Genomic DNA, 25,918 nt, shown 5'->3' with positions numbered 1-25,918 from the left:
GCTTGTTATTCAATTTAGATAAGCGCCTATCTAGATGGGCGCCGCCAAAATAGGCGCCTAACTTTAGGCATTGGTTACAGAATTTGGGCCTAAGTGCTATTCTATAAGGTTAGGATGGTAGTTTCTAAGGTTTTCTTTAAACTTAGATTGCTTTGAGAGTAAAGGGACTACCTGTCGTCAGATAATTTTCAAACAGTTATTGGTGCTACGTTGACACCTATCTTTGATTACTGTAACTCTCGTTACTTGGGTTTGCCAAAGTACATGATTCAAGAACTACAGTTGACGCAAAACGCTGTTGCATGTGTGATTGTGGGTGTTTCGGAGTTTGACCACATTACACCTATTTTGCATGATCTTCATTGGCTGCCTATTGCTTACCGAATAGAGTTTAAAACTGTTTGTTTAATTTTTGAGTTATTGAATGATAGATGGCCAATACTGCTCATTTCTCTTTTGCAGATGTATCATCCACCTCGAGCTTTACATTCTGAAAATAAGATCTGTCTAGAGGTTCCATCTATTAAATAGATAAAGCTAGCTGGCATTCGTCATTCTTTATTAACTGTGCAGGAAGTAATACTGTGGAATAAATTACCATTGGAAATAAGAAATGCTTCTAGTTTACTTCAATTTAGGAAAATGGGTAAAATTCATATTTCAGAAATGTTTTTTTTTGTAAATGACTGAGTCAAGAAGAATGTTATTTTGTATAATGTAGTTTTTTAAATGACTGTGATTGTTCATGATATATGTAATCATTTTTATATCTCATGATTGTTTGTGATATTGTTTTAATTCTGTATGTTTTATTGTAACTCGCTTTGAATTGTTGGAAGTATGCGAGTAATAAATTTTTTAATAAATAAGTGGTTTAGTGCATAACTGCAATAGGGTGTACATATGAGTTATAGAATTACACCACTTATGTCTTCGACCAAAATTAAAATCTTCAATAAACCATCTTTCAGCTGGAGGATCAAGATATTAGGCCACACCTCCATCTATTCCACTGACGTTATACAACCAGTGAGAAATCTATATTTTTGTACACATAATTTGACTCCAACCCTCCTGCAAGGGAGCTGAAAGCTTTAATGGGCAACAGCACTATTTATGATACTGAACAATAAATTGAATGCCATAAAAAATAGAATGCATTTGGTAATTAGCCTTTTCTTTGCTTCTAATTCAATGAATTCAAAATTGCCCTTCAACACTGTAAGCAAAACAAGAAAATCACATTACCTTCTTTCCAATGTCTTGTCCCCATGCTCCCATTCCAAATGATCAGGATATTCACGTTTGTTGAAACTGCTATCATGGATTAACTTAAGGCAATTATTTCACACTCTGAGCTCTTTCATAATAAGCTAAAAAAATATATATCAAGTTGCTTGGCTAACAAGAAAAATTAAATCCCATTAGCAGTGCCTCCAGTGCACAATAAAATCCCTTTTGTTTAGAAAGGTTAATATCTCCCCCAAATAAAAGGTGCAGACGAAGCCCGTTAAAATAATTACACCATGACATTTCAGAAAAGGTTGGTAGTCTGACATGGTCTGCAGCAAACAAACAAAAATGAAAGCAGGGATTTTTTTTCCTTTAGTAATTATCCCAGACTTCATAACTTGGGGAAACAGTTGCTATTTCATGTTGTTATTTTCCCAAGCTGTTGTTCCTGGTAGGTATGCACCCTGCAATCTGTCTCCACCTATTGGCAGAAAATCAAATTGCCTGCTTTTTGTTTTAATGCGGATTCCCCAACTTTGGCAAGCTTTGATTGAAGAAAGTGTCAGCAACAAGCCCCTACACCATTGAGAGATTCAGCAGAAGCTGAAACCGCTTCAAAAGTCAAAATCTAATCCAAAGAACTGCATTTTCCCACCTCTTCAGCAAAGCTAATATTTGCACATTGCTGTGTCTGTCTCTCTTTATACCTTGCTCCTCCCCTCACTGCCACAGCAGCACTTCTCCCACTTGCCTTCAAGATCTATGACTCAATTGTTAATGTCCCATAGGCTGGAAATCTTTTTTGTTTTAAATCTCTGTTCATTTATTAACCTCCTCCCCATCCCTTCTCTACAACAAATAAGATAATTAGAAGGTTTCAAAAACCCACTTTTTTAAAATACAAATTCATTTTGTAATCATTTATACAACCTCAGAGCTCAAACGCACATCTCATAGAAGGCTTCATCAGCAAGTCCATAAATAATCCAAAAATGGGCAGAGTTAATACAAACCAACCGATTTCCCACATTTGAAGATCAAGTCACGCGGTTCTGCTTATAATCAATAACACCTTTATTTTAGGCTTCCTCACTACGAAGAGAACTCCCACACACCACGTACAGTGTGACAACAAAATTCTCAGCCATGCTGAATGCAATTTCCATATATAATGCCAGGGACTTAGAGCAGTGAAAAATGTCAACTTGTCTTTCTCCTCTCCCAAAAGATGGATGGAGAATTTTTTTTTTCCATTACCTGTGTCAGTAAAGTCATGTTTATACAGATCTGAAACCATCAGTGATCTTCAACTCCAAGGACAACCACCTAGGCCTCTGCTCAAGACAGATCTGCTCCTGGCCTTTGGGAAATCAGCAGTGTTTATCAACTTGGTTAAAACATTTCATGTCAAAAGAATCTGCCCATAAAGCTGCATACCAATGAGCAGAGAACAGGATGACATATGATCGGAGAGTATCCCTCTGATAGACTAAACAAACATTTTTTCCCTTTTAATATATCAGGCCCTTTTCTCTCTCCACCCTCGCCCCACCAATAAACCACATCTAGAGATATATCCCTTCAATTATCAGGAGATTTACCAGCCGCTCTGTCATCCATTACCACTCCTCTCCTATTATTACATCTTATGTCCTCATCTTTCCCTACAGATGTCAGAAGCTAGGGAAGAGACTTCCTCATCTATTGTATTCATAAAGCTAAGACTATTTCTTATTGTAAGAAATTTATTGAATGAATCTAAAACTAATGCCTATATAGTAATTTTTATCATACCGTATTTCCTCAGTTTTAAGACACACACACACCCTCCTTTTCATAGGAGGGGAAAACCACCCTTGATTCCAAGACACACCCTCCACTTTCATAGGAGGGGCAATAATATTCAGTTCTAAGATGCCCTGGATTCCATGACAAACCCCATTTTGCAAAAGTGAAAAATATGCTTTTCTCTCTACTCCCCCCTCACCACCCGCCTCATTAATACCAGTCATTTTATGGCTCCCGGACATCTGGCTGGTTGACTGACAGATATTTCACTGAGTGTTGGCCAAATGTCAGTTTGGTAAAATTTCTACCGGCCAAATAGATTTTACACAGAATTCCTCCAAACTTTTCACTATCCCTAATAGAACCAAAACAAGAGATTCCATGTCTCCATTGCAATTTAAAACATTCTCCACCTCCCCCCTAGTCCCCTTGCTTCTTGGGACAAGTGCACAGAATACGTGGGAGACAGAGACTGTTCAGCAAGATATAAACAGAGTACTTACCCTGAGAGTCTGCGGTGCTGGGAAACAGTACAGAAGAAATAGGATCAGGTGGAAGCAGGGTCATGCATGCAAGCAAAAAGCCGAGTTGTTTTCTGGGCAGGGAATTGCAGGAAGCTCTACCCACCAGCACCAAGTGAGGAGGCCCTGCAGGCGACTGAAAGCAGGGGCTTCCCTGAGTCAGGATGGCAGATTGAGCCAGCAGTGAGAGCGATCCAAGTGGTAGCCTGCCCCCTGAGAGTTGACAACCAATCAGAACACAGAGGAAGTTGGGTGGAAGAGTGCCCTTCTCTCATGCTGGGCCAATCACAAGAGCACAAAAATGAAGAGGGAGAGCCTCACATGACCTCAGAGCCTACTGTCACTGTATGGAGTGTGCTCACATTGGGCTCTCCCCCTTAATTCTTGCTCTCCTGTGATTGGTCCAGCTATGAGAAGAGCACTCCCCTGCTCTGATAAGCTGTCAACTCTCAGGGGGTGAGTTGCCTCTTGGTCCAAGAGTCTTGGATAATTCTCACTGTTGGATCAGCCTGCCATCCTGACTTGGGAAGCTCCTCCTTTGAGTCTCCTGCACTGTTTCCTCACTTGGTGCTTATGGGTAGGGCTTGCTGGGAATCCATGCCTGGGAAACAACTTGGCTTTCTGCTAGCATGCAGGGCCCTGGTTCCACCAGATCCTTTTCTCCTGCACTGTTTCCAAGCATCGTGGACTCAGGGAAAGTACTGGCCTGGCAGAGGTCCTCCCAGCTGCATATCTGTCAGCTGGGGAGGTCTGACAGAGGACAGCATCCATCCTGGCAGATCTCATGGCCAGACATTTTGCAGATAGACATTTCACCGAATGTCATCCAAAATTCTGCTCAGTGAAACGTCCAGCCACGTACAGCACTGGTTGTAAAGGGTGTCTGAACCCACAGGTCCCCAACACCCCTGGTGGCTATGCGGATGTTGTAGTGGAGAGAATAAGGAATTATGAGTAGTTCAAATGATTTGAAATTTTGGACCTCGATTCTAAGACACCATTGAATGTAAGCTACACCTACTTTCCTCGGACGTTAAACCCTCTCCTGCCTATCTTCCAAAATGTACATATGGAGATCCTTAAGTCTGTCTCCTTATGCTCTTACCCCATGATTTATTTCTTATTATATACTGATTAGATGTAATCTTATTTGCAGTATATCAGCTAAAGAAGACCTATGCTCTGAATGCAATTCCATACTGCTTTTTCCTTCATTTTAAAATATATATATATTATTTAGGAAGTGTGAGATTTTAACTGCAAATTCAAAATTGCTGCCGCAATATATGCCACCTTTACTGGTTGGTGTTACCATAGCCAGAATGGCACCAAGCTCACCTGCTGAGAGAGAAGGCTGGCACTGTGGCATGACAATAGCAGCTTGGATCACCACTTCCAGTCCCATCCAAAAACAAAGTTTTTGAGACCCTCTATGACCCTCTGTGTCTGAATTCAAAAGGGCCTGGGATAGGCAAGTGGGATCTCTCGGAGAGAGAAAGAGATAATGGTTACTGCGGATGGGCAGACTGGAAGGGCCATTTGGCTTTTATCTGCCATCATGTTTCTATATAAAGCTCTATGACATCACAATACAGGTGTAAAGAGCCCTAGCCAATAGGGAGAGGAAGAGATAATGGTTACTGCGGATGGGAAGATTAGATAGGCCATTTGGCCTTTATCTGCCATCATGTAAGGTCATGCATATAGGGAAAAGGAACCCAAGGTACAGCTACAAAATGGAGGGAACATTGCTGGGGAAGAGTAATCTTATATGCGTGAGCGCGTTGTACAAACGATCCCCCCCGACGCCCGATTCACCCCCTCACAGGACCACTTGCACCCCCAGCCCAAAGATCCGCTCGCATGCACTCGCACCCCCACCCCGAAGGACCGCTCGCACGCACTCCCACCCGCACCCCCACCCTGAAGGACCGCTCGCACCCCCACAGCCTCCCGACCCCCCCATCATGTAGACGCTCCTACCAGTGTCCTGCTGCTTCCTCTTGGCGGTCCTGGCCCTTCTGCGGGGTGGGGGTGCGAGCGGTCCTGCGGGGGGGGGGGTGAATCGGACATCGGGGGGGCATCAGGCTTTCAGGGTGGGGACAGGACTTCAAGGGGGAGAGCAGAGTCGGGGCGGGTGAAAGGAGAGTCGGGGCAGCATGCACGGTATACGGGTGTGCGCGGTATACAAAATTTTTTTTTACATATATTTCGGTTTCCCGCGCGCTATACCCGTGTGCGCGTTTTACACGGGTGCGCGTTATCTACGTGAAAATACGGTAAATGTGTAATGGTTTATAAAAATAATATATATGTTTTCTATGAGCCGCAGCAACTATCTAAATTTATTTATATACAGTCTATCTACTTCATGAGATTTGAACTTCAGTAAGAGCTCCTTTTACTAAGCTGTGCTAGCGAGGTTAACGCACGCGACTTTTCATCACGCGTTAACCCCCGTGCTGGCCTAAAAACCAATGCCTGCTCAAGGGAGGCGTTAGCGGCTAGCACGGCCGTTGTTTTAACGCGCGGCTTAGTAAAAGGAGCCCTAAATCTGCTCAGTGAGAATTGTTTGGGGGCTGTCAAGCTCCATAGTAACATAGTAACATAGTAGATGACGGCAGATAAAGACCCGAATGGTCCATCCAGTCTGCCCAACCTGATTCAATTTAAATTTTTTTTTTTCTTCTTAGCTATTTCTGGGCGAGAATCCAAAGCTTTACCCGGTACTGTGCTTGGGTTCCAACTGCCGAAATCTCTGTTAAGACTTACTCCAGCCCATCTACACCCTCCCAGCCATTGAAGCCCTCCCCTGCCCATCCTCCTCCAAATGGCCATACACAGACACAGACCGTACAAGTCTGCCCAGTAACTGGCCTAGTTCAATCTTTAATATTATTTTCTGATTCTAAATCTTCTGTGTTCATCCCACGCTTCTTTGAACTCAGTCACAGTTTTACTCTCCACCACCTCTCTCGGGAGCGCATTCCAGGCATCCACCACCCTCTCCGTAAAGTAGAATTTCCTAACATTGCCCCTGAATCTACCACCCCTCAACCTCAAATTATGTCCTCTGGTTTTACCATTTTCCTTTCTCTGGAAAAGATTTTGTTCTACGTTAATACCCTTTAAGTATTTGAACGTCTGAATCATATCTCCCCTGTCTCTCCTTTCCTCTAGGGTATACATATTCAGGGCTTCCAGTCTCTCCTCATATGTCTTCTGGTGCAAGCCTCCTATCATTTTCGTCGCCCTCCTCTGGACCGCCTCAAGTCTTCTTACGTCTTTCGCCAGATACGGTCTCCAAAACTGAACACAATACTCCAAGTGGGGCCTCACCAATGACCTGTACAGGGGCATCAACACCTTCTTTCTTCTACTGACTACGCCTCTCTTTATACAGCCCAGAATCCTTCTGGCAGCAGCCACTGCCTTGTCACACTGTTTTTTCGCCTTTAGATCTTCGGACACTATCACCCCAAGGTCCCTCTCCCCGTCCGTGCATATCAGCTTCTCTCCTCCCAGCATATACGGTTCCTTCCTATTATTAATCCCCAAATGCATTACTCTGCATTTCTTTGCATTGAATTTTAGTTGCCAGGCATTAGAACATTCCTCTAACTTTTGCAGATCCTTTTTCATATTTTCCACTCCCTCTTCGGTGTCTACTCTGTTACAAATCTTGGTATCATCTGCAAAAAGGCACACTTTTCCTTCTAACCCTTCAGCAATGTCACTTACATACATATTGAACAGGATTGGCCCCAGCACCGAACCCTGAGGGACTCCACTAGTCACCTTTCCTTCCTTCGAGCAACTTCCATTAACCACCACCCTCTGGCGTCTGTCCGACAGCCAGTTTCTGACCCAGTTCACCACTTTGGGTCCTAACTTCAGCCCTTCAAGTTTGTTCAACAGCCTCCTATGAGGAACTGTATCAAAGGCTTTGCTGAAATCCAAATAAATTACATCTAGCATATGTCCTCGATCCAGCTCTCTGGTCACCCAATCAAAAAATTCAATCAGGTTCGTTTGGCACGATTTACCTTTTGTAAAGCCATGTTGCCTCGGATCCTGTAACCCATTAGATTCAAGGAAATACACTATCCTTTCTTTCAGCAACACTTCCATTATTTTTCCAACAACTGAAGTGAGGCTCACCGGCCTGTAGTTTCCTGCTTCATCCCTGTGACCACTTTTATGAATAGGGACCACATCCGCTCTCCTCCAATCCCCAGGAATCATTCCCGTCTCCAGAGATTTGTTGAACAAGTCTTTAATAGGACTTGCCAGAACCTCTCTGAGTTCCCTTAGTATCCTGGGATGGATCCCGTCTGGTCCCATCGCTTTGTCCACCTTCAGTTTTTCAAGTTGCTCCATCTTTATTTCCCTTGTTATTGTGGACTAATCATACTTTGGGAATGCATAATTTAATCTGTAATTGTGAGGCAGGAATATTTTGATTTTTGCTAATTAGCTATAGTTCTGTTTTCATCGTATTTTTTTCTTTTTGACTTGTTTTATTGTCAAATGTAGAAACTAGAATAAGAATTAAAATAAATAAATACTCCTAAATAATAAATACAAAGGTCTCCATCAATAATCTCGTGTCCATAAATATGAAAGCATCTAAACTCAAACAAAGTCGCCTGGAAATAGAGTTGCAAAAGAAAGGCAAAGCCGATGTTACAATGCAAGACAAGGGATTTTATTAAAAGTTCCTATAGGAAGTCCCAACTAGGATTCTGGTTTCGGCAGAACACTGCCTTCCTCAGGGGACATACCAAACTGATAACAGGATATTACAGCGGTATCTCTATTTCAGGTAGTCTTGAAAATAACCTTTAGTAACATACTGAAAGAAGTACTGACAGCCAAACTTCTAAAGAAACTTGTGAAAGAACTTACAGTGAAAACTAACATTATCACCTTGCCCTCTTAACTAACAAGAGCAGGCAGAAAGGGGTAGAGTGGGGCTAGGGTGGGATTAAGGGCGGGACTGGGGCGTGATGGGGCAGGAATGGGTGGATCTAGGCGGGCCTGGGGAGCGGGTCTAGGGGGGGTCCAGATTTTCCAAACAGAAAATCTGGTAACTCTACACATTTGGAGCCTGGTTGTGGGCTACTTGGAAGTTCAAATGTCAGGACAAAAACAGTCATGGGCCTTTCCTTTAGATGCGAAAGCAATCCACAAGGAGCAAACTTGAGCAGAACTAGGCCAAACAAGCTATGGCATAACCCATACAGAGCTTGTTGCAGTGGAAGCCTCTGACTTGCCAATGCTGTCCCACTTTCTACAGATTCAGCTAAAGACCAGCAGCAGGGTCTGAGGAGTCAGAGACACAAAAGTACAATTCACTCTAAGCACAATCATTTGAAAGTATATTGTGAAGCAGTAGGTAGTACCTTTGAAGCATTTAACGCTTCCATGATCCATCCTGGAAACCACACAGATTACAGAAATAAATGTTGTACAAATGCAGCAAGATCACATTATCTCCAGCAGTGCTTTCCCATAAGTTTCCAATCAGCCATGATTCATGAAGAGAACATTGCTAATTCACAGTAATTAGGTATACAGTAGCATACTTCACTTCTCAGTGTACAATCTTTCTTTAAGCAACTGCCTTCATAATAACTTTGATTACCACAAGCTAAAGTCTTACCCCCTCCTGTTCAAAAAAAGCCCCTATTTCTCACACAGAATTTGTTGCAACAAACTTGAAGCATAAAACTTCTCTGCTTTATACATACTGGTTAGAGCAGTGGTCTCAAACTCGCAGCCTGGGGGCCACATGCAGCCCGCCAGGTACTATTTTGAGGCCCTCGGTATATTTATCATAATCACAAAACTAAAATAAAACAGTTTCTTGATCATATGTCTCTTTAGCTATAAATTACAATATTATTATTATTAAGACTTAATCAAAAGGAATGATTTATAAACTATAAAGAGTTTTACCTCATGCAAAATTGTCATTTCTTTAATAAGACATTAACTATTTTTTCTGAGGCCCTCCAAGTATCTACAAATCCAAAATGTGGCCCTGCAAAGGGTCTGAGTTTGAGACCACTGGGTTAGAACACAAGGCTCATCCTACAGACTGGCCAAATGCATAAGGCTTGCAGGAGACATAGGTTCAAGTCACAGTATTTAAGTTTGTCCCTGCCAACTTGAATCCATGAATTAGAACTAAGAGCACTGACACATGCATGATGACATAAAGGTTCTCAGATGGTACCACAGCCCTACAAAATGTTCAGAGAGGTTCCAACAAGTCAGAGTATCCAGGGGCATGAACTATTCTGTCAGTGATACCATGAGCGTCAGAATGGGGGAGGATACAGGAGTCATGACCTGCCCAAAAGTTGGTGGTCGGAAGAGTCAGTTATGGTTCTTCTCCCCCACCCACTTCCTCCCGGCCTGGTAGCCACCGTAAAGTGCCACTGTAGTGTGAAGACTTCTGGGGAAGGCCTGCTCGCTGATGCTGTGCAGCGGCTGTCCAAATATTTAAAATTACAGCGACCGGGGAACGTAGGTGGGAGAGTTGTCATGCCACAGGATGCTTGCTAGGGCTAGGTTAGAGCTTTTTGGGGCCCCCAAACCTAAAAGCATTCCACTATCTATGAATGATACATATAGTAGGATTATCATTTGTGACAAAATGTCATTCACCAACGATTGTCTACACTTTTATTAAAGAGTGTGTTCTCTTTCCCAAGAGTGCATGCATGCCTGATGGTTTGTGAATGCTTACAATATAATGGAAAGGAGTGTACACTCTTGACATTTGTTCTAGGGGGGAAAAAAAGGAAAAAGACATGAAAATGGCTATCTGCCCATCCCTTGTATGTAGCCCATTCTCATCAGGTGATTCTTTGAGCAACTAGGAAGAGATGTCGCCCAAAAGATAAACAGTAAAGTTTGAGGATCTTCAGGGCTCTTGTTGGAAGAACAACATTATCAGAAGGCGTATGGGGACAGACTTAAAGATCTCAATCTGTATACTTTGGAGGAAAGGCGGTTGAGGGGAGATATGATAGAGACATTTAAATACCTACATAATCTAAATGTGCATGAGTCGAGTCTCTTTCATTTGAAAGGCAATTCCGCCATTAGAGGGCATAGGTTGCAGTTAAGAGGTGATAGGCTCAGGAGTAATCTAAAGAAATAGTTTTTTTTACAGAAAGGGTGGTAGATGCGTGGAACAGTCTCCCGGAATAGGTGGTGGAGACAGACTGTCTGAATTCAGAAAGGCCTGGGATAGGCACGTGGGATCTCTCAGAGAGAGAAAGAGAGAACGGTTACTGCGGATGGGCAGAATAGATGGGCCATTTGACCTTTATCTGTCATCATGTTACAATGTTTCTATAACCATAAAGTTCTATGACATCACAATGCAGGTGTAAAGAGGCTTAGCCAATAGGGAGAGGAGGAGATGGTGGATGCTGCAGATGGGCAGACTAGATGGGCCATTTGGCCTTTATCTGCCATGTTTCTATATTTCATGAAGAAATCTGGGAGTTGAAGCGATTCCAAGGAGGATTCAAATGCACTTTACACTCAGAAGTGGTTCTAAATGAACATCTAAGACAGTGTCTCTCAAACTGTGTACTGTGGCACAGATGCCCCACAGAGGTTCCGGGTGTGCCACACGAAATTCCAGAATTCTACTTTATTTTTTTTTAAATTCCCTTCATACGTTATTATCTAGAATAGATGACATGTACATCACATACGCAAGAGTCTATCAATGTTATGAGGATACAACCACCCAGACAAGCATCATTCTTTCACGTGATTGGTTCTTGAAAACTAACAGCAAGTCATTTTTTTTTTTCTTATGCAGTAGTTATCCTAACGAGCAACAGAGCAATCAAGACTTTGTTATCATTTGGATCTTCTTATCTTTGCACTTGGATTTTCAGCTCTGACAGAAATTAAATTGAAAAAAAGCAAATGACTGCAGATGGTGGATAATGAAATGTATGTTTGCTTGTCAACAATCAAGTCGCGTTTTGAGTTAATTTGCACTCGAAAACAAGCACATCCATTGCATTAGAAACATAGAAACATAGAAATAGACGGCAGATAAGGGCCACGGCCCATCTAGTCTGCCACCACAATGACCCTCCCCCACCTAACTCAGTGAATAGATCCCACGTGTCTAACCCATTTGGCCTTAAAATCAGGCACACTGCTGGCCTCAGTGACCTGAAGTGGAAGACTATTCCAGCGCTCAACCACTCTTTCAGTGAAAAAGAATTTCCTGGTGTCACCGTGCAGTTTCCCTCCCCTGATTTTCCACGGGTGCCCCCTGGTTGCCGTGGGACCCTTGAGAAGGAAGATATCTTCTTCCACTTCGATGCGGCCCATGAGATACTTGAACGTCTCGATCATGTCTCCCCTCTCTCTGGGTTCCTCGAGTGAGTAGAGCTGTAATTTATCCAGCCTTTCCTCGTACGGGAGATCCCTGAGACCCGCGATCATCCGGGTGGCCAGTCTCTGGACCGACTCTAGTCTCAGCACATCCTTTTGGTAATATGGCCTCCAGAATTGCACACAGTACTCCAGGTGTGGTCTCACCATGGATCTATACAATGGCATAATGACTTCAGGCTTACGGCTATCTACTTTAGTTTCACTGTTGTTACAATTACCCATATATAGCTTAAAAGAACTTTAAATAAATAACTCTCAGATTTACGGCCTCTTTTACAAAGCCGTGCTAGCGTCTGCACTGCGCTAACGGCCCCGAAGCCCATAGAGATATAAAGGGCTTCAGGGCTGTTGCCGCGTGCCAGCCGCTAGCGCGGCTTTGTAAAAGACGCCGTTAATTTGGGGGGGGGGGGGTTTGCAAATTTATAATTTCAATTATAATGTGCTGCAAAAAACATTTGCTGCATTTAGTGTGCCACGAAAAATATTTCCTCTGTTTAGTGTGCCAGAACTAAAAAGGTTTGAGACACACTGATCTAAGGGAAGTGCACCGAAGAGAGTGTCTAACAACCAGGTATTGTGATATCAACGGTAGACAGGAAAAAAGAATTTCAGATTTTTTAGCAAGTTTCAAAGGGCTCATTTAGAACCTACTGGATGTCCAGGTTTGTTTGCAAGATTTGCTCAAGTAGTATGAGAATTTGTGCGTTGTGTTAAGTTCGTCCTTTGAACACTCTGCAAATGTGTCAAGTTTTTGCAATGCTGGATGCCCTAATGTTTGTCCTACATCAACTTCTAATTTTTGTCTTTCGTGACGTGTGATTTTGTTCGGGTCACTATTCACTGTGTGGCACCTTTTAATGAGAAACGGCGTGAGTCCCATGGCTTATGCTCCTCTCCACAGGAAGACTTGTGCGCTTTTGTCACTGCTCTTGCGAAATTATTTAACTGCTTTTATCCATTATCTCTACAAAAGCTGCTCAAGGTGATTAACAAAGGACATCTAAATAAAAATATTAAATCAGTAACAATATTAACACAGCCATTAATTACTTAATTAAAATACAGTCAGGGGAAAAAAAAAACTAGACACCCCATCTAAAATATCACTGGAACCCCTCCCCCCTCATCTGACTATAAACCCGCTAAGCCAAAACACTGACCCCTCCCCTCTTTTACAAAGGCACATTAGTCATTTTAGCAAATGCTAACGTGTCCATAGACTTATAATGGGCGCATTAGCATTTAGCACGTGTATATTTAGCACACGCTAAAATGCGTAGCACACCTTAGTAAAATACTACCAAAAAGTGGGGCCCTATACCCTTAGACCTCTCACATGAGCCAAAGGTCTGGTGCCACAACCAGGTCTTGACTAATTTATGAAAATACAGATAATCTATTTTCCAATCTAACAGGTTCTGGCAATTTGTGCCCAAGAAAAGGGGCCATGACTGCAAATGCCCTTATTTCTATAAGCAGAAAGGCACCATTTTCGAATAGTGGATAGTGAAAGAAAAGAACCCCAAGAGCAGAAGGTCCCTTACCCAAACACAAACAAGAATGCCTTAGGATAGGGGTGTCAAATGTCGATCCTCGAGGGCCGCAATCCAGTCAGGTTTTCAGGATTTCCCCAAAGAATATGCATGGGATCTGTTTGCATGGGATCTGTTTGCATACACTGCTTTCATTGTACGCTAATAGATCTCATGCATATTCATTGGGGAAATCCTGAAAACCCGACATTTGACACCCCTGCCTTAGGAAAAAGGCTCTAACTTTTTGTTTTCTCCATCCCATCTAAATTGTCTCTCTCCCAGATCACCTCTACAGCATTTCAAAAACTGCACCCACCTCACAGCCAGAGCCGATCAGTGGCGAGACACTCAATGACAGAAGAACCCACATAATACGGCTCAACCCTGCAACACAGCTGCTACTCTTGTCTAACATGGACTATTTTAGATTTAAAAAGGTACCAACTCTGGTTTCCTTCTTTCACCAAGTAATGCCCATTTTCCTAGTCTTTGCAATGTTTAATTCTGCAGAGAGTTGAAAGTACCGATTTTATATATATATATTTAGTAAATGAATAACAGTTAAAAAAAAAAAAACCCTGAAAATATATGAATGATTGAGGAAAATAAGTGCACAGATATAAGCTGACGGAAAGAAAATATCCATGAGAAACAGGGACGCTATAGCAGACTGACTGCTAACAAAACGGTGAAACAAGGATTCCTTAGAGGGACCAGAATGCAGGCTCTCTAATTTTTCTCCAGCCTCAGTGTGATATGAGAAAGGACAAATATAAATTTTCAAATAAATATAAATAAAGTGTGAGAAAGGAATATATAACTTTCCTGCATCCATCCAAATAAATCATTTTGGCATTTTTCGGTGTCTGTGTTCTAGAGGGCTGCCTTCCTCGCCTGACTGCTAAAACGGAAGAAAATAAAAATATGGAACACATCTGGCGCATATGTCAAACGTCATCTGATGTTTTTCTACAGATGCTCTTCTCTGGAAAGGAGGGGGAATATTTTGTTTCCACTGACTGCACTGGGAAAAAAAAAAAAAGGATTCCAGCTTACTGATGAGTAATACAAAACTGAAAGGCACGGGTTGCTTTCATGAAATTATTGCAGACAGTAAGCTTTAATTCCCTGTTTATCTTATTAAAAAATATTGGTTACATTTGCAGCAGCGGTGACGGCTGTAATAAAACCCCAGCAGCAGAACTGAGAATATTCAGGGGAATTCTAGAATGGTGCATAAAATCAGGTGCACAAGTCTGGGCGTGTGCCCAATTTACTTGAGTAACAAGACTATTTTTGCCAATAATTGAGCACTATCAATCAACTATCGGCAACATTGCTGGTTACCTTTAGAACTGAACTGGAAAAACAAGCTACACTTCCCCCTCCCCATTCGCAGTTTCGGTAATCGCAGTTTCACATATTCGCAATTTTTGGGGAGGGGGAAAAAAGAAAAAAAAAAACAACCATCGTTAAGTCTTACGGCCTTACCTGGTCGTCTAGCGGGCTTTCGGGGCAGAAGCAATCTTCCTACGCTCCTGCCCCGTGCAGATCGCCATTAGGAAATAGCTGTAGGGAGTTTACATCGTAGTCTCGAGAGACTACGGGAACTCACAGCAGCCATTATAGGAGAAGGCAGTTCCTGCAGCTTAAAGCTCGTGTCTTGGCTGTGGGAGCCCTTTTTTTCCTGAAATTTCCATGCAAGTGTTTGGTGACTTAGGAGAATAATAAGTTTATTTTTGTTGATCCATCTCAGTTGGAAATTTTTCTTCAAGATGAATTTAACGTAGACAATGTTCCTGAAACCAATACATATGGCAGGCATAGATGGGCATGTGTAAGTGTGGCGCTTATGCCCATCACGCACATTATTCTGTAAGTTGTGCAAGTAAGTGGAAGACATGCCATGTTCCACCTACATGTATGGCCTTCTCGCATTTAAGAGCTAAGACAGTTATGCACATATGCTCTAGAATACTATTCTTACACTTCCGCATGTATGGAGGATAGCCAGTAAAAGTATTCTAGAGCGTATGTGCATAACTGTCTTAGCTCTTAAATGCGAGAAGGCCATACATGTAGGTGGAACATGGCATGTTCTCTCTCTCCCTCATAGCTCTGGTGCAGCATTGCGCTCCATGGCTTGAGGCCTTTTTCCTTCTTGTATTAAAAACTGGTATTCATAGTTGGAAAATATCATGGCACTATACTCAGGATAAGAATACCTGGAGCTTGTTTAGTGTTATAGGATTTGGGTTTTTTTGGAACCCACATAGAACTGTAGGATGTTGCGGGATATTTTTTTTTTTTTTTTTTTTAAATAAGTAACAGATTTCGCAAGGATCATAGCTCATCCCACACACTGAGATAATATAGCAAATGTCTGAAAAGAAGCAAAGACTGAAAGCGGGCATACATACTGGCACTGGCTGGACAGAGTGCACATGCACAAATTTATTCGTATAACTGGTCCATGTAATTAGCTGCATCTAAAATATAGGTGTGGATTTGCCCTGCTTTACTAGAATTCTGTACAGAAAAATATGTGCATGCTTTTCTTTACTGAATAAGCTCCAAGTGGGTACCTTATTTGTGCCTGAAAATAGGTGTCCTGTTATAGAATCATCCCCTATCTGAATAGCAGCTAAAAATATGCAAATAGTGTGCATATATATTCATTGGCAGCCACTGTTTGAATAATGGCTTGAATATTGTTTTAAATCTGGTTAAAGTCACCTATAGTACAGCCATCTAAACAATTTTTCTAAGTGGATAACAATAATTAACCTGGAATTCTGGGTAATCGTATAACATAATGGACGTACTAGATGCAATTTTTCTCTCTTGTTTTCTAAAATTCAATTCTACGAAATTAAACCTTAACAAATAAAGCCTAGGCTTATATTCTCTTCTGTGTGAACAGCTAATGTGCTTGAGACTTGGTTAGCCAAATGCTCAAACAGAATCCTTTTCAAGTGGCACCGACATACCTCTGCTCACAGCATCTAGAAAGCTACCAGCACACAGCCCTGCTAAAATGCTACCAGCCCAGCCCAGTCCAGTTCTTAGAAATGTCGTTTGGAGGGTCAAATAAACCAATCTCTGGCCTCTTCCCCAAGCTCTCTAGTCGCCAATGCTCTGTTGGGTAAAACATGAATCTGTCCACAGCCACCTATTTCAATGTCTACACCAGGGGTAGGCAATTCCGGTCCTCGAGAGCTTGAACCAGAACAGGTTTTCAGGATATCCACAATAAATATGCATGAGATAGATTTGCATCTCAAGGAGACAATACATGCAAATCCATCTCGTACATATTCATTGTGGAGATCCTGAAAACCTGACCTGGCTCCGGCTCTCAAGGACCAGAAATGCCATGAAGCTACACCATGAAGCTTGTGATGTGCTCCTGGAACTCCGTTCATGGAAACAAACTGCACAAGAGACACCTTCCAAGAGCAAGCAAGAAGTAACATGGCAGCTAAAAACCGTTCATATCCATCAGGCGGATCTGTCTAGAGCAGTGGGTCCCAACCCTGTCCTGGGGGACCACCTGCCAATCGGGGTTTCGTGATAGCCCTAATGAATATGCATGAGAGAGATTTGCATACCTATCACTTCCATTATATGCAAATCTCTCTCATGCATATTCATTAGGGATATCCTGAAAACTCGACTGGCTGGTGGTCCCTTAGGACAGGGATGGGAACCACCGGTCTAGAGCACACCCGGGGATTTGGTTTTATGAGAGGATTTGAATTTTTTTTTTTAATTCTGGGTAAGAAGGACCCTAGCACAGTTCCTCCACAGTGAAAATATTTATTACCGTTACCTATAGAGAGATGGAGGTTCCCAAAAGTGCCAGCCGTGTGAGCACTATGACAGTGAAAATCTCTCTTCATAAGCTAAGATCATTTTAGCTAAAGCCAAAGCCATCTCCATTATACTAGTACATGACACTGCTGAGATATCAATACTGGACATAAAATAACTTACATTTTGTGCTTCTTCCTTAGAACTGTCTTCCAATACCCCTAGACTCACATCAAGACCATAATGATTGTAAAAATATCTTATCTTACCTAGAGAAAGAAAAAAAAAAATAGAATAAAATCTGCAATTACAATTTATTCAGGTGCTGAAAGCAAGGACAGTGAAAACCACAAAAAAACCCAATGTCATCTCTGATTAAATCTTTAATTCTAAATTAATTTCCATAAGATATATAAATAATCTTGCCATCTGCAGTTCTTCCGAAGGATTACAATGGACACTTTCAGTGTCCTGTACACGCAGGTTTACCCTCCTCTCCCCTTTTTATCAAGCCGCGCTGCCGTGCCGCCCATTCTGTTCCTATGGGCGGCTTGCAATTTCACTTGCGCTGCTTGGCAGCGCAGCTTGATAAAAAGGGGGTGGGGTGGGGGAGAGGTTAGTTTCGGACAAAACTCAGCTATGAAATATACAGAGCCTTTAACACAAACAGAATCTCCATGCTTTTTTTTTTTTTCTTTAGTTCGTAAATTTTTATTGGCATTTTAGAAAATTACATGTAAGGAAATATAATCCCAATGCATTCTAATAATAACCGTATTAACCAGATGCATTTTTTTTTTTGTCAAAAGAGATAAATAATCAGCTGGCAGCAGTCAGTGTTTTTTGGTCATCACTAGCTCTATGCCCAGAAATTCCTTATTTACCACCCCTCCCCCTTCATCAAGCCACATTGCTGAGCGGTGCGAGCTAAATTCCAAACCACCTATTCTAATATTATGGGTTGCTTGGTATTTAGTTTGCACTGCTTGGCGGGGGGGGAGGGGGAGGGGGAGGAGGAGGTTAGTGAAGTATAATATTCAATACTTAACCACCTAAGTTAGTGTTCTTCAATGCAAGGTCTGTGAGCCAGTGGCGGCCCTTGGGGACTTCTTGGGCGGCCTGCGCAGTCCATACTATTTTTGTGCTGGGGGAGGAGGTGGCTGCTGCAGACAGGCTGCGGGCTTTGTTGAAGAACACTGCCCAGGCCCATCTGAACTTTCTGTCCGTGAATATGGCATCCTTCCGTGCCAGCCTGCCTGTCTGGTCTTACAAATGATCATCTTCCCTGCAGCAATTCAGTCAGGAGGTCTCTGGTCATCCCCAGGGACCTTTACTCTATACCAGTGGTCTCAAACACGCGGCCCGGGGGCCACATGCGGCCCGCCAGGTACCATTTTGAGGCCCTCGGTATGTTTATCATAATCACAAAAGTAAAATAAAACAGTTCTTGCTCATATGTCTCTTTAGCTATAAATGACAATATTATTATTAAAACATAGCCAAAAGGAAAGATTTATAAACTATAAAGAGTTTTACCTCATGCAAAATTGTCATTTCTTTAATAAGACATTAGCTATTTATTTCTGAGGCCCTCCAAGTACCTACAAATCCAAAATGTGGCCCTGCAAAGGCTTTGAGTTTGAGACCACTGCTCTATACCAACTTCCTGTTGCCACATGGGGAATAGACAGACACAGAGGGGAAGGAAAGAGAAGAGAGGGAGGAGATAAGAGTTCATGAATAGATGGAAGAGATGGAAAGGGAAGAGATGGAAAAATAGATTTGAGATGGAGGCAGAAAAATAGAAGAAAGCTGAGTATGAAAAAACAGTGCTAAAGATGGATATAGGGCAAAAAGTGAAGCAGGAGAAAAAAAGAAACAGCAAATGGATATGGAGGCCCTGGAAACAGAGTTAAGAGAATAGGGTGAAGTACAACCAGAGACTGGAAACAAGATGGTCATTAAAATAAAGACACTCAGACTAAATACGAGTCACCCCCCAAAAAAGACAAGGTTAATGGTCAGCTGCCATTTATGATTTACCTCAGACTGTATGTATAATTTGATAACAATCTGATAACTTTATGTAGCATGTATAATTCTTTGTTAACTCGTATTTAACTCTGTACAAAATTCTGCCTCTAACCCGCCTAGAACTCTAATGAGAATTCGGAAGAATATAAGATTGAACATAACATAACATACACATACGGGGGCTTGAAGAGACTTCATTTCACTTGCTTGGGTCAATGCATCACTCAGATCTAAGGCAGGAAGCCAGAAATTGAAGCAGTCGCCCAACCGGATGAACATGAGCTGTGCAAGCTCTGCATCCCATTATATTTCATTCATAAAAAATACAAACACTAGCTTTGTACCCACCAACCGCATCCCAGCACGCCTCACGGCCTGCACTGGAGGAGACAAGGAAGCTTTAGAGTCCCTCAGGGTGAGTGCAGTGTACTTGTATGCAAGGAAAGAGAAGAATTTTGCTTACATGACCCCATTTGCATCTTATGAATGGTGAAATGCCAGAAAGCTGAGATCTTGTGTTACGCCTGCAGGGAAAGAGTCTGAATCTGTAACACAGAACCACCAGTAAGAACTACTCATAGAATAGAACCCCAACTCTTGCTCTGCCATCAACACAAATGTCCTTGTTTATATAGTCATAAGAGGGCCTACACTAGTAGGGGGAATTCCTCTCGTACGAGGAAAGACTAAAAAGGTTCGGGCTCTTCAGCTTGGAAAAGAGACAGCTGACTGAAATCTCCAAAATCCTGAGTGGAGTAGAACGGGTACAAGTGGATCGATTTTTCACTCCGTCAAAAATTACAAAGACTAGGGGGCACGAAGTAATAATAATAATAATAATAATATTTTTTTATTTTGTATACCGCCATACCCAGGGAGTTCAAGGCGGTTCACAACAGGTAGATGAATTACATACAGTGCGATTCGAAAAAAGAAGAACATAACAAGGCAATCGTGGGGACGAACTCGTTTACATAAACGATTTAGGAGGGGGAAGGGCTAAATACGGGATACATATAGTGTGTTGCAGTAGGATACAATACAACAGGGAAATACTTTTAAAACCAATAGGAGGAAATAGTTTTTCACTCAGAGAATAGTTCAGTTTTGGAATGCATTGTCAGAGGTTGGGGTAAGAGCGGATAGCGCAGGTTTTAAGAAAGGTTTGGACAATTTCCTAGAAGAAAAGTCTATATTTGCTATTGAGAAAGACACATAGGCACACAGTTATAGAATTACCCCTGCATTACAGAAAATAATTTATTTATTTTGAAAATTTACAGCTAGCTCTCTCTCTCAAATTCTAGGCAGAGCACACGCAATAACAAACAGTAATAACCAACCCAAAACAACAAACGATAAAAATAAAATATCAGAAAATATAATAAAATTATCAAACAACATCAAAGACATCTCAATACAGAAACCAAATCACCAAAAGTAAACAGCAGATATTTGTTGATATCACGGCCAGTGATATGTGAAAGCTTTTCTAGAAAGTGTGTGCTCTTTAGTCCCACTGCATAATCAGACATGACGTTAACAAGGGAATGAGAACAGAATTTATGCTCTAGAAACTCATCAAGGTACTGCAAGACCTCCACAGGGATGGAAGAGAATCTGTTTCAGAGACTCATGTCTGCCTAAGGCACAGCAAGCATCCTACTGGTCATTATCAGGTGCAAGGAAACATAAGCGCCAAGCTCAGCATCAGAAAAGGACGTGTTAGACCTGCAATGTTGTGAATGCAGAAGGAATTCAGAAAGCGTCCACAGATAAACTGTCAGAGGCAGGAACCCTCATCATCATTTTGCTCACAATGATCATGTGTTACTGGTGTTCTTAACGCTCTAATTTCTCTCAAGACAAATTGTTCCGGACCTGGTTTTACCCAAACCGAATGCAATGATTTGTACATCCAGTTTCCTTCTTGAAGGGGAGGGGGATGGGATTTTCTTAAAAAAAAAAAATAAATTATTTATTCATTTTTAAAATCAAATACATAGTGCAAACATATGAACAATCAAGTAATATAATAACCAAAAAAACACCCTCAAAAGCTCAGGTCTACATATCCAATAATATCCAAAAAGGAGAAAAGACCTCAGTGTCCAATAGGGGCTCTAAAAAGCTACCCACATAGACAAGCTGATTTCAAACATAATTTGAGACCAGCAGACACATCAAGCATGATCATTAACACACTTCCACAATTGTGGAAGTGTGTTAATGATCATGCTTGAATAACTTTCAGCTTATTCTCCACGGAGCAGTTTTTCCTGCTTTCTAACCCCAGGACTACATTCAAACAGCAACGTTCAGATAAGTGACTTTCATTGAGAAAAATTGAAAAAACTAAAAAAAGTATATTGAAAAGTGAAAGTGAATTTTATTGAAAAAATTGAATTTGAAAGAGAGTGTTTTTTAAAAGAGACTTATACATTGTATCTCTCGTACTTGGGAGTTTTTGACCAAGGATGTGTCTGCTGGTCTCAAATTATGTTTGAAATCAGCTTGTCTATGTGGGTAGCTTTATAGAGCCCCTATTGGACACTGAGGTCTTTTCTCCTTTTTGGATATTATTGGATATGTAGACCTGAGCTTTTGAGGATGTTTTTTTGGTTATTGTTTTTTTGGACAACCTTTTCTTGTTGATTTGGATTTTTTCCCTTTTCTACCATGGACCCCTGATGAAAGTTGTCCGAAACACGGACCGTGTTAGGTCCCTTGTTTGGTAAAAAGGTTTTTAATTACATTTTGGTTGTCACAATAAATTTTGCCTACATCGTTGTACATATCTGCAGTTTTGGCTTGTTTGCTCCTGGTTGGTTTTTTCACTGCAGACAAGGTTGGACCCCACCCCCCCCTTTTCCTTTTGGTTCTGTTCCAATCAAGTAATATAACATACTGCACTCTATTCCAATAAATAATATACAACTATATACCCCCCATCCAAATCCTCCTCCCCCCCCTCCTGGATGCATATAATAATCTTTCATGAATCAAAGGGAACTAATGTTAATAAATCATATTCATATCTTACAATATTTTGTTAACGGGCCCCAAATTTCCATGAATTTGCTATGGTGTCCCAACTGTAAATAATTAATATATTCAAACTTATAAATCTGGCATAAGGATTCCCACCAGAAATTATAATTTAAGTTATCCCAACTTTTCCAATTTTTCATTATAAACTGCATGGTACTCCTGTCATGATTAGGAGCAATTTATTCTGGTTTGCATTGATTGGTCTAATAGTGTTCCAAACAATATTATATCATATGACAATGATAATGGAACTTCCAATATCGTAATAATTTGACCCTAAATGGATTTCCAGAATTTAAGTATCAAGGGGATGGGATTTTCTTTGGTTACACATTATATACAGGTACTTATTTTGTACCTGAGGCAGTGGAGGGTTAAGTGACTTTCCCAGAGTCAGACACAGCTGCAGTGGTGGTTTGGGCCTCCTTCTGTATAACTAATTTCAATAGATTTATTGCAGATTGAGTTCATTTCCAGAGTTTGGGGTTTTATTTTGGACTTCACACTTTCTTTTTCTTCTCAAATTAATAATGTGATGAAAAAATGGGGGGGGGGGGGTTTGTCTCTGGATGCTTACACGGGCCCGTCATTTATTTTTTCAAAAACACTTTGGTGTTCTAGTTCAAGCAGTTAGGGCCTGTTTTAAAAAAGCCTTGTGGCAACAGCCCTGAAGCTTTTTAAATCTCTATGGGCTTCGGGGCCGCACGGCTTTGTAAAACAGGCCCTTAGTCTATCCCAATTAGATTATGCTAATTCACTTTACATATGTTGGAGTAAATACAACTTGAAAAGATTGCAACTTATTCAAAATACAACGGCAAAATTACTCTTTGGTAAACGTAAATATGATAATGTTACCCCTTTGTTAAAGGCACTTCACTGGCTTCCAGTTTATTGGAGAATACACTTTAAATGTGTTAGTGTACACTTCTTCCTCCGTATCCGCGGTTTCCGTATCTGCTTCTTCGCAATTTTTTGGTAGCTGACTCCGCCCCCCCAAAATTACATCATCGTTAAAGTTCTTTTTCCTTTTACTGTACCGTTAAAAAAGTTTATCGCTTACCATTCACTCTGAAAATCGCTGCTGCCATGCTTTCTCCCACAAATTCGCTGCTTCCATGCTTCCCAGTATGCACTGAGATATACGCTGCTTCCCAGCATGCCTGCCCAGAAATCGCTGCTTGCTTGCTTGCCCAGAAACCGCTGTAGAAAAATTATTCCCGGTTCCAATAATAAAAACGGAAGGCTTTGTCTAAAAACTGTGAGTAACATTTAAAAAGTTATTTGCGGTTTTTCCGTATTCGCGCCTATGGCCCGCCCGCATCACCCATGAATACGGAGGGAGTGGTGTAATTTTAAAAATTATGTATGGGATCTTTTCCCCTATTGTTCCTATGTCTTTGCATTCTTTTTTGCCATTTAATTCTAGAAGAGCCCACATATATAAACTTAGGGCTCCTTTTTACAGAGGCGCGTTGGGGCCTTAACGCGCGGAATAGTGCGTGCTAAATGCCGCGCGCGCTAGCCGCTACTGCCTCCTCTTGAGCAGGCGGTAGTTTGTCGGCTAGCGCGCGCTAATCCGGTGCGTGCGCTAAAAACGCTAGCGCACCTTTGTGAAAGGAGCCCTTAGTTTTCTCGCCTTAACGAATATCAAAATGACAGCTAACGATGCCGTGTCGGGTCTCTTGTATTTTGGATTTGTACAAGTACCGATATTTTTACCCTGTGCATTCTCCTGGCCTGACGTAAGACCTTTGTTCAACTCTACTTGTCTTTGCTGTTTCTCTCGTCGGGGGGTTTTTCCTCCGTACTTTGTTTCAGGCCTTATGTCATTTTCTTAGCTTCTGTTGGATTGTAGAGCTTAGTAGCTGGCACAGAAGGGGAGGCTGGATAGACCATATTGACTATCTGCCATTATTTTCTCTGGCTTCTAGGTTAACCTGCATAAAAGGACCTCCATCTCCGTTCTAATCACCTAGGGCTCCTTTTACGAAGGTGCGCTAAGCGTTTTAGCGCGCTAGCCGAAAATCTACTGCCTGCTCAAAAGGAGGTGGTAGCGGCTTGCGCGCGCTATTCTGCGCATTAAGGCCCTAACGCGCCTTCGTAAAAGGAGCTCCTAGTGCGCCACTAGCCATCTTACAGTTTCAATCAAACTCTAAACTGAAATAGGGCAAGGGGGAGGGGGGTGAAACCTGTCTGGAAGTCTCCCAAAAAGGTTAGCAGAGACCTTGTTTTCTATTAAAAGGGGAGGAATCTTTATAGCCTGTGAAAAGCAACTTTTGGAAAGCAACATACTGGTTAAGAAAGAAATAGGTCAGGTTTAATAAAATCTGCCCAACCACTGGATCCTGGGATTATCTCAAGTAGGACAGAATATGGTTAGGACCCTACTCCAGTTCTGTCACTCGCGGTGTGACCTAGAACAAGTCATGAACCTCCCCGAGTTCCCTTGTTCCCTTTGCATACATTAACATTACTTTAAATAGACTGGAAGCTCTCGAGATCAAACTATCTATGAACCAAATTCTCCTCTGACTGTAATGCACTAGACATATTCATGATGCTTTATAAATAATAATCCTGTCACCTGGTTACAAAGCACTGTGTTCAAATATGTTAGTTTGGAAATCCATTTAAACTATTAGCAACTGCTCTTTCCAGCCCGCCACATCTGAGAACGTCAGGAACAGGATCCTGCCTATCACTTCTATCACTGTCACCCTACGAGCAGATTCACGCAGATGCTTCAGGGTGACACGGCCCACCTCTTGTAGATGGCAGCGAGCGCTCGACAGGTTTCACTCAAAACAGGCTGCATTAATAGCAAACAGCTTAAATCTGTAGGGGGTGGGGGCTGAAATGGAGAAAGCTTGTAGTGGTACTGCCAGGAGATGACTGACACGCACAATACACTGACGCTGCTGCAATTTCTATGTCAGTGTGCCTGAGGCCGGTGAATCATACACAGATAGACATGATTCACGCATAGAGAAATATAAGAGGAACACAAGCAACGGCAGCAGCCACCTGAAGCAAGCATTGTTTGGATTCTGTAGTAAATACTACAGAATGAGACGGGGACAAATGTTTCCTCGTTCCATCCCCGTGAGTTTTGTCTCCGTCCCTGCCCCATTCCTGTAAGCTCTGCCTTAACTGCACAAGCCTTGAACACTTATGATTTTAAAGTGTTTGAGGATTGTGCAGATGAGGATGGAGCTTAAGCATTGGTGGAATGAGGCATTATGACATCACGATCTGAGCTCTAGAATGTTGCTGCTTATGATTTTAAAATGTTTGAGGCTTGTGCAGATGAGGACGGAGCTTAAGCATTGGTGGAATGAGGCATTATGACATCACGATCTGAGCTCTAGAATGTTGCTACTTATGATTTTAAAGTGTTTGAGGCTTGTGCAGATGAGGACGGAGCTTAAGCATTGGTGGAATGAGGCATTATGACATTACGATCTGAGCTCTAGAATGTTGCTGCTTATGATTTTAAAG

The 25,918-nt window shown here is 41.8% G+C and overlaps 1 protein-coding gene across 6 annotated transcripts in view; it reads right to left on the bottom strand.

The window, feature by feature from the left end:
- Positions 1-25,918, bottom strand: part of CADM1 (cell adhesion molecule 1) — a 752,856-nt gene that overhangs the window by 419,744 nt on the left and 307,194 nt on the right. Inside the window, exon 2 of one of the 6 annotated variants that reach the window (XM_033918803.1) lies at positions 17,516-17,601. The exons of the other annotated variants lie outside the window; for them this stretch is intronic. The gene's annotated coding sequence lies outside the window, so the exon portion shown is untranslated. The remainder of the gene's footprint in view (positions 1-17,515; positions 17,602-25,918) is intronic. 6 annotated transcript variants of the gene reach the window in all.

Source organism: Geotrypetes seraphini, chromosome 13 (genome assembly GCF_902459505.1).
Source record: "Geotrypetes seraphini chromosome 13, aGeoSer1.1, whole genome shotgun sequence".
Classification (NCBI taxonomy): domain Eukaryota; kingdom Metazoa; phylum Chordata; class Amphibia; order Gymnophiona; family Dermophiidae; genus Geotrypetes; species Geotrypetes seraphini.
The sequence above is the reverse complement of the archived record's forward strand: the minus strand, read 5'-3'. Positions and strand labels throughout refer to the sequence as shown.